The sequence below is a fragment of the Acanthaster planci genome, linkage group LG06, assembly GCF_054643075.1.
Source record: "Acanthaster planci isolate LZ-2023a linkage group LG06, COTS_SCS, whole genome shotgun sequence".
NCBI classification, from domain to species: Eukaryota; Metazoa; Echinodermata; class Asteroidea; order Valvatida; family Acanthasteridae; genus Acanthaster; species Acanthaster planci.
In genome coordinates this window covers 5,552,205-5,567,222 of record NC_141782.1, presented here as the reverse complement: position 1 = coordinate 5,567,222, position 15,018 = coordinate 5,552,205, and the positions used below count along the sequence as shown (strand labels likewise).

At 40.4% G+C, this 15,018-nt stretch overlaps 1 protein-coding gene across 2 annotated transcripts in view; it reads right to left on the bottom strand.

The window, feature by feature from the left end:
• Positions 1 to 611: 611 nt before the first annotated feature.
• cdk10 (cyclin dependent kinase 10) overlaps positions 612 to 15,018 on the bottom strand; it is a 184,177-nt gene continuing 169,770 nt past the window's right edge. Inside the window, exons 14-15 of one of the 2 annotated variants that reach the window (XR_015425588.1) lie at positions 7,914 to 8,110; positions 612 to 7,376 (exon numbers count right to left, since the gene is read on the bottom strand). The gene's annotated coding sequence lies outside the window, so the exon portion shown is untranslated. Of the gene's footprint in view, positions 8,111 to 15,018 lie in introns of both variants that reach the window. The other variant, XM_087137759.1, reaches the window with a different exon arrangement.

Below are 15,018 nucleotides of genomic sequence, written 5' to 3'. Positions count from 1 at the left end.
CGGGAGGAGGTCGACAATTTACATGGCATTCTTCCTCAAAGGCCGTCAACTGAAACAGGCGAAACAGGTGGTTCCGTCCCAGCAACGCCAGAAATACTTTTTGAATGCATAAATGTGAGGTTCGGCACATCCCGAATGTTATGTGAAAAAAATCCTGCTTTTTTTTTAGTTATTCCTTGTATCAAAGTTAGCCATAGTTCTAGCGTAGGCGACCCTCTTGCTTGGAACGATGGATTCGTTTTGGTCGGAGACGCACCTTGCTGCTGTGGTCCCTGTAGCAGTCGGCACTGTGGTAAGAGCTGGTAATACACTGTGGCGAGACAACTGACACCTTTTTATGGCGGACCAGCAGACTGGCCGGATCGGAGATAGAATCGACCTGGCCTACCGCACAAATATATTTATTTAACCTTACGCAAGAATGAGCGGCTATTCAAACGCAAGGGGGGAAATCAGTTAACGAACGGTGGACTATGCCTTAGGGGCTGTTCGTTTGGTGGAAGTTTACCACCGCTCTGTGATTAGGTAATTGATCCCAATGTCAATAAAGATTACAATTAATGTCAATACAAGTGATACAGGACTGACTAAATCTCACGGTGACCAGTGACTTCTAAGGCGATTATATGATTGGTTTATTCAATGTCAGTGCTCAGCTATCCTTTATATACAACAGCGATTAATTATATACAAAATTATCCTCACAGGGAGGTAGTCCTACGTGGTCAACTGCACCACGAACGTGATTAATAAGCCTTATTCTTAACCTACACCAGAATAACCCTCACAGCGATCAGGGTAACCCTCACAATAACCAGGTAACCCTCACAGTGATCAGGGTAACCCCTACAGCGATCAGGGTAACCTTCACAATAAACAGGTAACCCTCACAGTGATCAGGGTAGCCCTCACGTATAACAAATAATCTACTGATGGCTTATAACTGATAAGTCTTGACCATACAAGCAATTACAATCTTCGTAACTGTACAACACAACAGGGTACACTTATACAAGAATAATCTATACTGCCTTACAAAGCAACACAGTTCCCAAACTGCAACAAGGTTTAAGGTGACTTAAATAACCCCACCCACTTCAAGTTATTATGAAATAACACAGGTAAGTTGACTAAGAAGGCGATTATAATAGTCCTCACCAGACTCTAACGGAAACCTGCACCCAGTAAACCTCAACGAGGAAAGCAAGCTCCCAGACCAGGACCGCAACCAACCGTCGCTATGCCAACAAGCATGGAACAACGGCACACAACCCTTCTAGTCTAAGCTTCGCAAATTCCCCAATTGACTGGTTCACTCAGGTTCCCTAACCCTATAATCTACCGCTTCTTAAATAAACGAGACTGTCTAACGATTCCCAATCTTCAAAGAGATCTGATATAATCGGCAGCTCCGGCAACTGAGAACAAGCACCACACTAACCGATCGCACCAGGTACACTGGAGCATGGAGAAATAAAATGTTTTATTTCTCCATGACTGGAGGTAGATCCCACGACGTATATAAAAAAAACCTGGACTTGCCAACGCCTTTGTATGAAAAAGAAGCCAACCAGCGGCCATTTTACCGAGCCGAATACAAAGGCGTGGGTTGGCTCCCTACTATTGACGTCAGGAAGAACAAAGGGGGGCATTGCCAGGAAAGCTTTGTATTCGGCTCAGTAAAATGGCCACGAGTGGATTCAATAATCTCTGTAAGCTGATTAAGGGCGAGTCCAGATTTTATTATACACGTCCGTGGTAGATCCCCAACCACCAGCGGTCGTACGTCAGATTTACTCTCGAAACACAACACAACTCCACAGAGCTCTGGTTAGCACGCTGCCATCTTGAGAAGTCCCGGCAACCCACACAGCCAGCGCCCAGACCTAAGGTAATGCACGCCTCTGATTGGTTGCCGCGGCATGTTTAATGCATGATTAAGGCGTCCTGAATTATTAATGACCCGACTAAACACAAGTCTGCGCAGCTACCCTGTTTCGCCACAACGCTCTAAATAAAATCCAACACCGACGGCAGACAGTATGCATGCAACTGGCACCAAGGTTTGATGCTTGAGATTAATTTGATTGACAGCGGAGGAGGCGTGTGGTGTTTGTTTTTCAAGAAGAGGTACTGTGAGAAGAAAGCAGATTACATGTATTATAACAATACACCGACTTGGTGCTTGTGAGGCATTAGCCATGCCTCAGTTAAGGCCTATGGCCCTAAACCAAGTTAAAACTATAGTCAAATCATAAGTAGGCAAGTAAGCAAAATATCATAAGCCTGGTAAAACCATCCTCTCTTTTTCTCTAGTTTACAGATCCACCGACGTTGATTTTTACCGAAATTAGACAAGAAAATAATTGATCATTTTACCCTCTCCCCCTAGAACGTCAAAGACATCGTCAGACAAACTAAAAGAATAAAACTGTATCACCTATATCGTCGACTTGATTTTTTCTGGGCCAACCAGTAGTTTAGGGCCATTTTATTTATTGAAAAAAATCCGTAAATCAAAGAATTAAATAGTGTTGTCAAAGGAAACAGATGTAAATGCATGCACACGATAGGAAGGCCTTAAATTAACAAGGGTTGGAGAAATTTAATATGCATACTAGTTTGACATTTAAAAAAATTATTTCTCGTATGTTTTTTCTAATTTAAAATCTCCCCATAGATCTGTGTGTCTACCGATTTAGTTGTCGGTTCGTGAGATAGAATTTGCTTGTCAGTTGTCCCACTTGCTTTGTTTGCCATATCATCATTCCAGGACTATCGCTAAATTGATAAGTCATTTACACATGGCACATGCTCTTTTCGACATGAAGGATTTTAAGTTAATTTGTGGTCAAGGAGGATGCCTGTCATCCATCAGTTCATTCAATTCTTTCAGTAAACATGTTACAAACCAACATGCTCTCACTGCACATTAGGGTGACGGTTCGCCTGATGACTATGCAAACATTGAGCATGTATGTCACGAAGGGCACAGAGAAAACACTGGAAGCAGTAACGAATATGAAGATCATGTACTAGTAAATGAGGATCATGGACCATTGGAGAAACATTCTGTATCAAAAGACAAGCTGCTTTATTCATAAGGTGACTTCTTTCTAAAACCAACATGACTCATTCTACATTAAGTAGAGGGATTTCAGCAAAGTTTGAGTGATGAAATAATCAACAATTTGAGGAGAAAAGTCACTAGCGCCAGTGAGGCTCTTGAAGTTATGTGAATTTGAAGGCAGCAAGTCACTGGTTGAAGAGCTCAGAACAAGGTATAAGCAAGAAATGTTTCTTGATTAACATCTTAAATAGTTAAGCCTGAGTCAATTTTTCTTGGTTTTCGTTATGACGTGAAGACTGAAGAAAAGGGTCAATCAAAGTGAGTGTTGGTGCAGGAAACGTTTCAGTATGTCTTCATTTTACCAACTATTGGAATGATTTTAGGAGATGACTATGCCAGCAATGAGATTGAATTAGGGCATGTTAGCAGTGACAATGTGTTGCGAGATTTCTGTGATGGTCATCAGAGTAGAGGCCATCCTTGGAAGATCCAAGCAGGCACTACAGATTTGCCTTTACTTTAATGAATTTGAAGTTGCTAACCCAATTAGGCCCTAACAGAGGCATTCATAAAATAGGATTGTTCTACTTCAAATTGAAAAATTTGCCTCCAAGAATGAATTTCCCACTGGACAGCATTCACTAACTAGTATTTTGTAATTGTCTAGATCTCAAAAAATATGGGTTTGATTCTATGTTGATTCCATTTGTGGCTCGATTTGAAAAAGTTGGAATCTGACGAGGGTCCAAAGGTTATACTTCCGATAAATCTGTGAGATTTGTTCGGGGAACTTCAGCACAAGTTTGTGGAGACAATCTTGGGCTCAATGGTTCAGTTGAATTCCCACATGCTGAGCCACAGCTATGGGCACTGCGACAAGAAAAATAAGCCAGCACAAATTCTTGAGTCCACTCTCAAAGGAAAAGACAATTCACTGAAGCAAACTGCAAGTCAAATGTGGTGTCTTCTTCGAGTTTTGCCTGCTCTGATTGGCTATCTTATTCCAGTAGGAAATCTGTATTGGTCCTTGATTTTGAAACTACAAGTTATTGTAGACATTGCTTTTGCAGATGCAACAACACAGGGTTTGAGCCAATACCTGAAATACCTTATCCATGATCATCATTTGTTATTCAAAGGGCTGTTTCCTACAATAAGACTTCTTCCCAAACACCATTTCCTGGTGCACTATCAAATTGGTAATGAAAGAAATTGGACCACTGATTCAAATGCAGTGAATGCGATTTGAGGCAAAGCATAATTTCCCGAAGCGATTGGCAAGTATCGTGAGCTGTTTCAGAGACATCTGCTCAACTGCAGCTTCAAGACATCAGATAAATCACTGTTGTAAATGGTCTCAGGTTCATCAAAGGCATCTTGAATTTGAAGGAGGTGAAGCAGTCACCTGTCAGGTGAAAGATGTTGAAAACTATCCAGATGTCCTAAATGAAGTTCCAGGTCTCCTTCCCGATGACGATTTTTTTTTTACATAAAAGCTGAGCTTCAGGGGTGTTGAGTGTCGAAGTGGCATGGTGAAAGTTGTTGGCATTGTTGATGAAATGCCCCACTTTGGTCTTATATCTCATTTTTATAATCGTGGCACAGACTGTTAATAACTGGCAGATTGTGGGCAACAGAGTATTTTGATAAACATATCCATTCCTATATCATAATAGAAACCAATGAAAGGTTCTTCATTCATCCAAAAATTCTCAAGAATTTTCGTCCACTTCATATTAATCAATATGAGACCAAGCAAGTTGTTACACCCAAGGAACTACATTTTGTGGAGTAATTATTCATATGGAACTTTTCCCTCGACAGCTTATATATGTCAATTTTATACAACAGGTTTTGCCCTTACCCAACGTATATTAATAAGCACTGTATGCTCAGTGCTGTCCGAGAGCTTGCGAAAAAACCTCACAAGCTTACTCGGGTGGGACTTGAACCCACGACCTCCTGCTTATATGTCATTCAGCATGATGTAATACTTTTCTCTTTCGAACCAATTTTTCGTTTACAGTCCAAACAATGCCTGTTGGTGATGATGATGAGTGGTATTTTGTGCCAGTTGGCCCACTACCACTACACTTCCTACTCATTTTAATTGAGTCCTACAAGCAAGATATAATTTCCCTAAACCATCTGGAAGAAGTTTTGGTGGATTTTTTGCACCAAATTCTCCACCAAGTGCATCAAAATAGCCAGGATGAGTAAGAGTGTACGTCACACATGTTCATGAAAACAGACAAGTTCAAAAAAAAATTTTGAAGGTAGAAAATGGCAATTTCAGCACGTGTATGCAAATAAAAAATAAATTTGCTTTGCCAACAAGCCAATTTTTCAAGGAAAACAGTAAGAGCATGGACCTTTTGTTGATCTTAACAGCAGAGATGATGACATCAAAGAAGATGTCATTGAGGTCAAATTTCAAACCAAACCCCTCACAACCTTTGAGTTCGTTGTCCCCATCATTAACAGCATCATCAGAAGCAAGCACAATCGTGTACCCTGTCATGGCTGATGAAGATGCGCCACAGTCCTTTTTATGCAGTTCCTCTACATCATCCTCCACTGACGTAAGTTAATTTTATTGATTAAAACATTCTTTGGTTGAAACATGTCACAAGGCATTGTGACATATATTTCAACCAAAAAAAGAATATTTTAATCAGTAACGCACAAAAAGAAGGTTCCACAACCTGCTGCAAAGGCACATATATCACATGCAGGTGCGGTCAGGACAGTCTGTACTAACCCCAAATTAATCTGTCGAATGTCAATACCTACTGAAACTGAAAACTGAAGCACGCACATTGACAACTACAGCACCTAAGTCTTATGTAAGAACAAAATACAGTACATCCATTAATTATTTTGGGTTACATAAAAACACACAGAGTATGCCAGCTCATTTGACTACTTGCGACGAAAAAGAAGGAATACGTTCTGTAATAATTCTTTCTTTGAAAAAGTTGAAGTAAATTTGTCATTCATCTCACACAGGACACTTCGGATTCACAGTATGATGATGAGCAGGAGATGCCATCTTCAAGAAGATTGCAGAAATGTTCCACTGACATGACAAATGCCGGTACTCCTAGATCACTGTCACAGACCAGTAGCTTGTGTACCTCCAAAAAAAGTAAGGTGAGAAGACCTTTAAAAATAAAGTGTCTGTAAACACCTGTACATTTCCATACAGAAGCCTCCACTGGTAATTCCAAGACCCCCAAGCCCATTTAGGTTATAAACTGCCCTTTCAAAATAGACAATCACACTTATCGTAATGTTTTTCTTTTGGAACCTCCTATATCATTTTAATATTACACAGTAACGAAGAGAAAACAAACTTGAAAATTGCAAATAATACGTTATTTGCAATGATGGTACTCTCTCTGCAGTTTTTAAATGGAACAAATTTTAGAGTTTTTATCTATGAGGGTGTATGTAATCCTTCCTCAAAATTGTCTTGCCCATCGAAGAGGAAAATGTGCAATAAGTGTCTTATCTTTGTAAAATTTTTCTGCTTTTTGTTTATTGTGCACATAATTCCATAACAGATGCATTTTGATGCTGGCAATATACTTCGGGAGCATCCTAAAGGACCCTCCATATTTGAGGAATACAACCAAAGAAAATACATTTCCCCACGAATTCGGATGACTCTTGTTTTCATTGTGATTTCACATCTCATAACAAAATGTGGCAGGTAAGTGGAATAAACTTGTAGGAAATTTCCCCCCTGTTTTCAGTGGATCAATTACATGTGCATGTTTAAGCCAAACCAATTTTTAATTTCAAAGTAGATGCAACGCATCACAATCAACAAATCTACATGGAAAGGTTTCTTGTCAATACTTGAACTAAATTGTTGTACAAATGTAAGGCAAGGGAGTGGGGACTTGTTGAGCAGTTTTGAGACAAAACACACTGTTTTTTGGGGGGAGCCAGTTTCAAGCATGAACAAAAATCCTAAACATGAGAGAGCATAGCTGTGTGCATGAGCAAAGATTGTTATAAAGGACTGATGTGTCTGCTACTACCAGCATCTTAAAGATACTTGTTTTGAAAGGACACCAACACTGTCAGAAAGGCATAATTAAATAAAAGTGAAAGAAGTGATTTTCAAATTTTGACGGTTCTGTTTAATTGCAGCTACCCTACCACATTGAGGAAAAACATGAAATGGGATGGGCAATAATAAGGCTTTTTCCAAACCTGAAAGATACCAACGGCGTTACAGGATATGTAAGCATGGGCTTAGATAGCTTTAATTAGGCCAAACTGCTTCCATAGTTCACTGCAAAGGAATCAAAATAAATCCTGATGAATACGTATCCAGTACATGAATTTTTACTAATGGCAGGGACCTCATGCAGTGCTTCCTCTAAATTCATATTATGTCAAACACAGGTAAGTGCAAGTAACTTAAAGAAGCAGCTACAAGTAACCGGGGTGAATTTTGATATAGAAATCTTATAGCCTAAACTAATAGCTTCATGGAAATGCATTGTCTAACTAAAGTTTTTTACACAGACAGGATTAAATCCGCCAAAATGCACCCCCAAGATAGATACTTATTTTCGATGATGCAAAGGCTGAAAGGAAATAACTTTTAAATGAAACTTAAAACTGAAACACAAAACCTTCACAATTTACTTTTTTGCAACTTTGGCAACAAGTAACTCTTTTCTCTCTGAATGGAACACTTCTTCGTGGGGGCAAAGTGGGTACCTACAGGCTAAACTCAAAAACATCAGGCGAGCGTTGCCTTCATCAACAAAGAAGAGGACAAGCGCCACGACAGGCACGCAACCAAGTCCGAAAGAAGTCTCACCTCCCTCACTGCTTGTTGAGTCAAAGGCAGAGAAATTGGCGTCATTCTGCCAAAATGCAATGGGGGACAGATATAAGCCTGCAGTGGCCCAAGCGATGGTGAAGTGCTTCCCAAATAGACGGGCGTGGATCGACACAGCAAAGCCGTACATTTCAGAGGTTCTACAAAATTATCCACGATTCATGGACATGCCAGAGCTGGTGAGTTAAAGTAACACACGTGTACACGTAAATTACCTGTAGCAAGGAAATTCACCAGTTATATTGTCGATGACCATACTGTGCTTAAGTAGTACAGAATCTTAACAATTGCAGAAGGGGGTGAGGCAAACATAACCCATGTGTGACAGTTACATTGGGCACTAGTGTTAAGATATTCTTGCATCATGAAGAAATTGATTTATTTTGAATATTGGCCCTTCCAAATGTGTATTATGACACAATACACAATACTCAGTATACCTGAAAGCTTGTGGCCAAAAAATTACTCAGGTTGGACTTGAACCAAAGCTTCCTGCTTTCTAGTGCAGATTTCTTAACCACTCGACCACCAAACTTGCAGGTACTGACTATATGTTAAGCTGGTATTGCAAATAACTGTTTCTAAGATGTTGCTGGAGGTCGTAGATTTGACCCAATTATTTATTTTTCACAAACTCTTGGGTATACACGAACACTATATATCCACTATCTAGTTAGTGTAATACATGTAATAAAAGTCAAGAAGAGCAAATATAAAGGGCTCAGTCCTCTATATTCAAGCAGTTTGCATTTTGCCAGTGCCATCCACTGTTGATACGAATGTGGTGGGGAGGGAGAAGCTAGGTTAAAAATTAATATTTTGTCAGTTTGAAATCAGTTAGTTTCTCAACCACTAGTGTCTTTTTGCAAAAGATTGATCAGGATTTCAAAGCCATGTTATGAGGAGTCTACAGACTGCTTACTGAGAAAGTGGGAGAGCCACTCACAGGATCTGGTTGACATATGCTGCTACTTGCTACAAAGGGACAGTGGACAGAGTACTCCAGGAATACAAAGGATTATTTCCAATGCACCGTAAAAAAAACTACAGACCCTGATCAGGATCAGGTTTGTGATGTTGTTAATTGTGCATTTAAAGGAAAGAACAAACCTAGTTCGTTGAAATACCTTTATTTGACATTGACAAAACAATGCCACTTATTATGAGTTTTCTTTTCTTTTGAAATAAAATTGTGATGCCAAGTAAATGCTGTTCTTAATTCTGGTCAAATTTTATGAGGTGTACTCTTCATTGAGATTCTTATATTTTAGCAGGAAACTCCAAAATGCTGAAAGACCTTTGAAATGCAATTGTTCTTACAAACATAACAAAGTTCACAACATTATTACATTAAAGTGATGCCCCTTTTTAGCTCTTGCAAAGTTCTCCTTGTTGTTATTAATCAAAAACTTTCTTTATTTATGCAGATGCAAAAGAATTCTATGAGCAAAGCACTTAAGCATTATTATGTGTACCCACAGATATGTGACGATAACCAGGGTCTGGTTCAAACAGTTGAGGTTAGACTGCAAACTTTTATTGTCACTCTTAAAAGTAAACCATTAAACTTTAAGATGAAACATACTTGTGTGCGTCCGTGCACATTTACTTTAAAGCAAAAAGGCCATTGAGGTAATGAAAGGAATAATTTCTTTTCAGGTGACAGAACCAGTGGAGGATGTCTTGTAGGACAGTGAGACAAAACAGCCAAGTTTGATTGCATTTGGACAGAAACCAATTAACATCGAATGGATCCTGCTTAAAATCTTAGACTATGGCTTCTTGCTACCTTCAACTATTATCACCATTGCAGTGGATATCCTTTTCAAAAGCCATTGGCTTTTTAACTTACAGTACCCACCTCAGGTTCAGGAACTAATACGTCTATTTTGCAGACCCAGATTTATGACCTCAACTATGATGAATAAGATACCACCACAGGTGGTGGAAATTACATCGGCATTGAAGGGCAAATTAGGATATACATTCTAAATGTAAAGTTGATCTACATTTACATGAAACTGCCAAATAATACCGTTTTCCCACTAGAAACTACTTAATCACAAGGTTTTAAAAGCAACATGTACTTGATTCATTAATCCTGTGGTCCAAGGCCGCTTGTACTATTTAACTTCTGGAACTTTTTCCCATTTACATGTAGGCCCTATATATTCACCATTTCTCATTCCAAAGACTAAGAAGATTCTATTTGAAAAGGCGTTTTTTAAAAAGACAATGAGACTTAGCAACCAAGCCTGATTGCATTTGGGCAGAAACTGAACATCCAGCAGATCCTGCTGAAAATTGAGGACTACGGCTTCTTGCTACCTTAAACTAACATCACCAGTGCAGTAGAGATCCTTTCAAAAGCCATTGGCTTTTTAACCTCGAGTACCCACACCAGCTCTTAAACTTTGATGCCTATGTACCGGTAGCTACATGTACATGAAGGTGCCTATTATGCAATCCTCTGTGTGCCTTTCGGTCCCGGTAAAATACCCTAAATCGCAACATTTTAGAAAGAAATCTTAAAAACTTGGTACTACACTTACTTAGCCTTAGCCTACTTTCCACACTTTAATGTAGTCTCAGTTGGAAGTAGTCCCATGCACGCCGTGAGTGAGGCCACTACTCCCAGATCGATTGACTAGCTCTGTATCGTACTCTATACCCCACTGTCTCGACCGTGCCGTGTGCAAGAAAGTGGTTGGAAATAATATTGTATAAGAATACAATATCAAATCAGTGCTCACATATTTCAGAGCACTGATTTTATATTATATTCTTGTCGACATTCTGATCACGGTGCTACGCAGCCCTTCCACATTTCTCAGATATGATGCCCAGCTTGCCACACAGCATACTGGCCCATACAGCCAAATTTTCAAATTTTGCCGAAGTTGCCAAGCCCACCTTAGTACTTTAATACAAGTGGTCTCTTTTTGCACAGGCAAAGTCGATATAGGCATCATGTCTTCCAGATTGCCAAGTGACCAATGTGAAGTTGGTAACAATGACTTGTCTGCCTTTAAAAAGAACACCCCATGATAGACAGAGTACATTTCTGAATGCCCAGTACTGGCGGATGTCACAGGGTATCCTTGATTAAGTTGGGCAAGCGAGCAACGATGAATCTCTGCACATTTTTGAGGACTTAGTCCCTGGCGGTGTCCTGTTGGAGATGCAGCTTGCTTGCCCACGAGCTCCATTTGCCGAGTGGCCATTTGTTGCTCAACTTCGAACATTGACCTCAACATCAAGTGGTACATCTTTATTATCAGGATTGGGAAGACAATTCAGTGTGTCGGGAATCATCATGGTGCATCTGGCTTTACATTCTAGGCCACAATGGTACCCTTGCACCTTAATGAGTATTTCTGCTGGCATGGTGGGGCACTAGTGAGTGGGTTTGTTCTGTATTGTTACCAATGGCTTGTGGTCTGTAAGAATTTTGAAGTGACTGTATTGTATTGGATGTTCTATTGTAACTCAATAGAAAGGAATGAGCATAACTGAACCAACAGGATGAAAGGAACGCAGAAACCTTGTCCGATTGATGGAACTTAAACTCAACAAAATTTAGTCATTTAGATTTCTCCTTTTACAAACTTGGGTTGCGCGCCAGCGCGAACCCATTTGCAAAGAATTTCAAAATTAACATTAACAATAGATATCACAGAGTGCCAAAGTGTGGAACTTTTCCATTCATTGTTCAAGTAGTTGGATTGTGAGGGTGAAAGGCTTTTGGATGCATAAGCTACAGGTTAACCATACTTGATGAGACATGCACCTAAACTTGTTGGAACATTTGGCAATAGCTATACGCTCTCCAAGCCCCCCTCCCAACTTCCCAGGTCAATGTTGTCATGTCCAGCGGAAGCGGCATGCATAGACCAAACACTGAAAGGGGATCCGACCATTTAAGACCTCAACAAAGCCACACAAGACCAGGACAAAACCAATACAGAGACCTCCAGTCAAAATTTGAAGTCGCATGCTATTCAAATTAACTGCAACAAAAGCATGCCTATGTCATTGTTCACTCAATTACTTGTGACTGGTCATATCCATGCCTTGTGCATGGTCTTCTGTCTGGGTTTTGTGGTTGTCTTGACTACAACATTGCCATTTATCCTTGTCAACTGGTTTCATGGTACGTACCGGTAGTATGTTAGCACTTGCACCAGTGAATCCGAATGGTTTGGTCAGCAAAATGTCCTCCAAGATACATCCATGCTTACTTCTGAGAAGCGCACTGCGTGTGGAATGACTAGACTGAAGTATTTTAGCGGTGCTGCTTCAGTTTGGAATGGAATACATCCAATGAAGAACTATTTACAACGAGAGCGGGTAGATTATTCCAGTCTTTTATAGTGGAAAAAACAAAATGAGTCCTGGAATGCTTTAGAGTTATAACAAATTTGTAGAAATTGTTTATCATTCCCACAAGTTTTTCTGGTTTTTGGCTGCGCGAACTCATCTGGGGTCAACGTCAACCAATCCGTGTTTCAACTTGAAGAAGCATGCAAAGTCTCTGGTTTCTCCTTCTTGACTGGAGAGTTTCCCAACCAAGCTTATTTAGGGCAATAGTAACAGAGCCCTCGACTCTATTATAGTTGGTAAAAAATCTGACAGCCTGCCGTTGCACTCTTCCCAATGATTGTATATTGGTTCTACTAATATCATGGATTGTCAAGATAAGTTGAGTTTCAGTTGATCTACCTTCATTTTGAGGAAGTGTCTTCGAAGTGTTACCACGTGCAGTCAAGAGACAAATAAAACTGTGCTAGGGATTGTAAACATACTTGGTGTGACTCCAAATGTTGAAAGCTATCAGACAAGCAGGCCTATAAGGCTACCTTGAATATTAAGTACAGTGTTTAAGTCTCATTTAAAAAAGTGCTGCATTCCCAATACCTATCCAAGAAACCACTGGACGAATGGGTGGTCACCGGGAAGAAAGGTTGTAGTGATTTGACAAGCAGGCCTAGGTAAGGCTTGTTCACATGTTTGCTGCTACACTCTCTGCAGTTGATCGTTGAGATACTCAAAGGGGTTATTGATTTCGGTGTCACGTCAACTCGCCCCCTGACCGACTCACCCCTTAACGACTCGCCCCCTTCCAATTCGCCCCATGACCGACTCGCCTCTTACCGACTCACCTCCTGGCCGACTTTCCCCCTCAAGCAAATATGACCGACCCCCCCCAAAAAAAACAATGGTTCTAACCAACGACGTGACACAAATGACTCACGGACGGTGATGGATACTTGGACATCACCACTAATCACTTATTTATTCAAAAGCTTCCTACGTCCACTGTCTGATTAGGTTATTTGTACATCCAACATACCCTCAGGATCAACAACTTCAGACCCTCCGTCCCATTAATATTTGGGTATGTGACTCTATCTTCTTGTAGTGACCCGATATCCAGTTAGTAAGTTAGTTATAGTGTTCTGTTGCTCATTCAGTCGACTGGGACCTCACATATACTGCGAAAATTGATTTAGGTTCTTGGATATACGCTTTTTGTGTGATGTATAAAGTCATAGTGGTACATTGTACACTAATGTAATTTTTAACGCCCCATTATTATTTTTTTATTTGCGTAATTTTTATTCCTTTTTTGGAGTTGAATATCTTTGAGATTGCTCTTAATTTGTTTACAAGTACCGGGCACCAGATGACATGACTGTTTTTCCATGACGTCATGACACGGACAGTGCATGCTGGGATATAATTCAATATGGCCGATCAACAATGTGATCCTCGATGACTGTACTCGCCGAAGAAATCAGTATTTAGTGTTAATTGTGAACTAATAATTGCATCCTGTGAAGTTATTGGAACCTGAAAGTGTGCAGCGACTGTTACACTCTTTGTCATAAATCATGTCTCATTAACACTTCCGTAGGTTTGCGTCGCCGGGCATTATGCCTAATATGTACCATTTTTTATCCGAAATAGTCCGCGAAGTTAATTAATTTGGTGGAGTGTTGGTGTTGTGGCTCACAAAATCTCATAGACAATACACAGGAAAGCTGTGCCATGGCCCATACACACGATAATATTGAATTAGTTTTACCAATATGAACAAAAATATTGTAACCCCCCAAATTCCACACAAAAGGAATATCCACCAAGCTTTAAACAAACTCGACTTTGAGTGCCTGCTGCAAACCCCGGAACCTATTTTTAAGGGCAGCAATCACCAATTTCATCTGACTGATTGTATTTTTATCAAATGGTGAATGGGCTGGCCATACATGCTTGGCAAACTTAGGGGGGCGAGTCGGTCATGAGGCAAGTCGGTCAGGGGGCGATTCGGTAACGGGGCGATTTGGCTAGGGGGCAAGTTGGCTAGGGGGGCAAGTTGGTGAGGGGCGAGCTGGTAAGGGGCAAGTCGGCCAGGGGGCGAGTTGACCTTCAATCCTGATTTCAGCTTAACAGTAATACTTCCATGATTCCATACTTCATGATTCGCCGCAGTGATGTCAATGATTGTTTACAAAATCAGTCAAGTTTGAATGGCAGTACATGTATATGAAACAATGTTACAATTTAGGGGAGGCATGTTGGTGTCTCCAAATTCAATAAGGGTGCTGTTAAAGGTGGTGGGTATGTCACTACCTCCCACAAATACACACATCTCAGAGCTGTAATGATTTTGGGGACGGATGAGGCAAACTGACCATGATGATTCCTCAGACTCACAATGCTTCAAATACACCCAGGTCAAGAGCCAACTTGATATTGAAGAATGCTGGCATTCCAGAAAAACGGGCGAGAGAAATGAAAGACACTTACTTTTCTCAAACGCTGTGTTGGACGAGCTGGCTGGTGCTTCAAAGAATACCAAATCAAATAAGGAGCGACGGATGTTGTCCAATTTTTTGATAATAATGTGATAATAAACAGATACGATACGATACCTCACTGACTACACGGGCAATCTACACCTTAAGTGCATCACCGAAAATCCAGGGAGACGGCACGTGTAACTGTCAGCTTTTCATGTGGTCAGAAGAAAGCTATGTTCTTACATCAAGTTGGTTCAGTTTGCGTCCCGAAATACTTACTT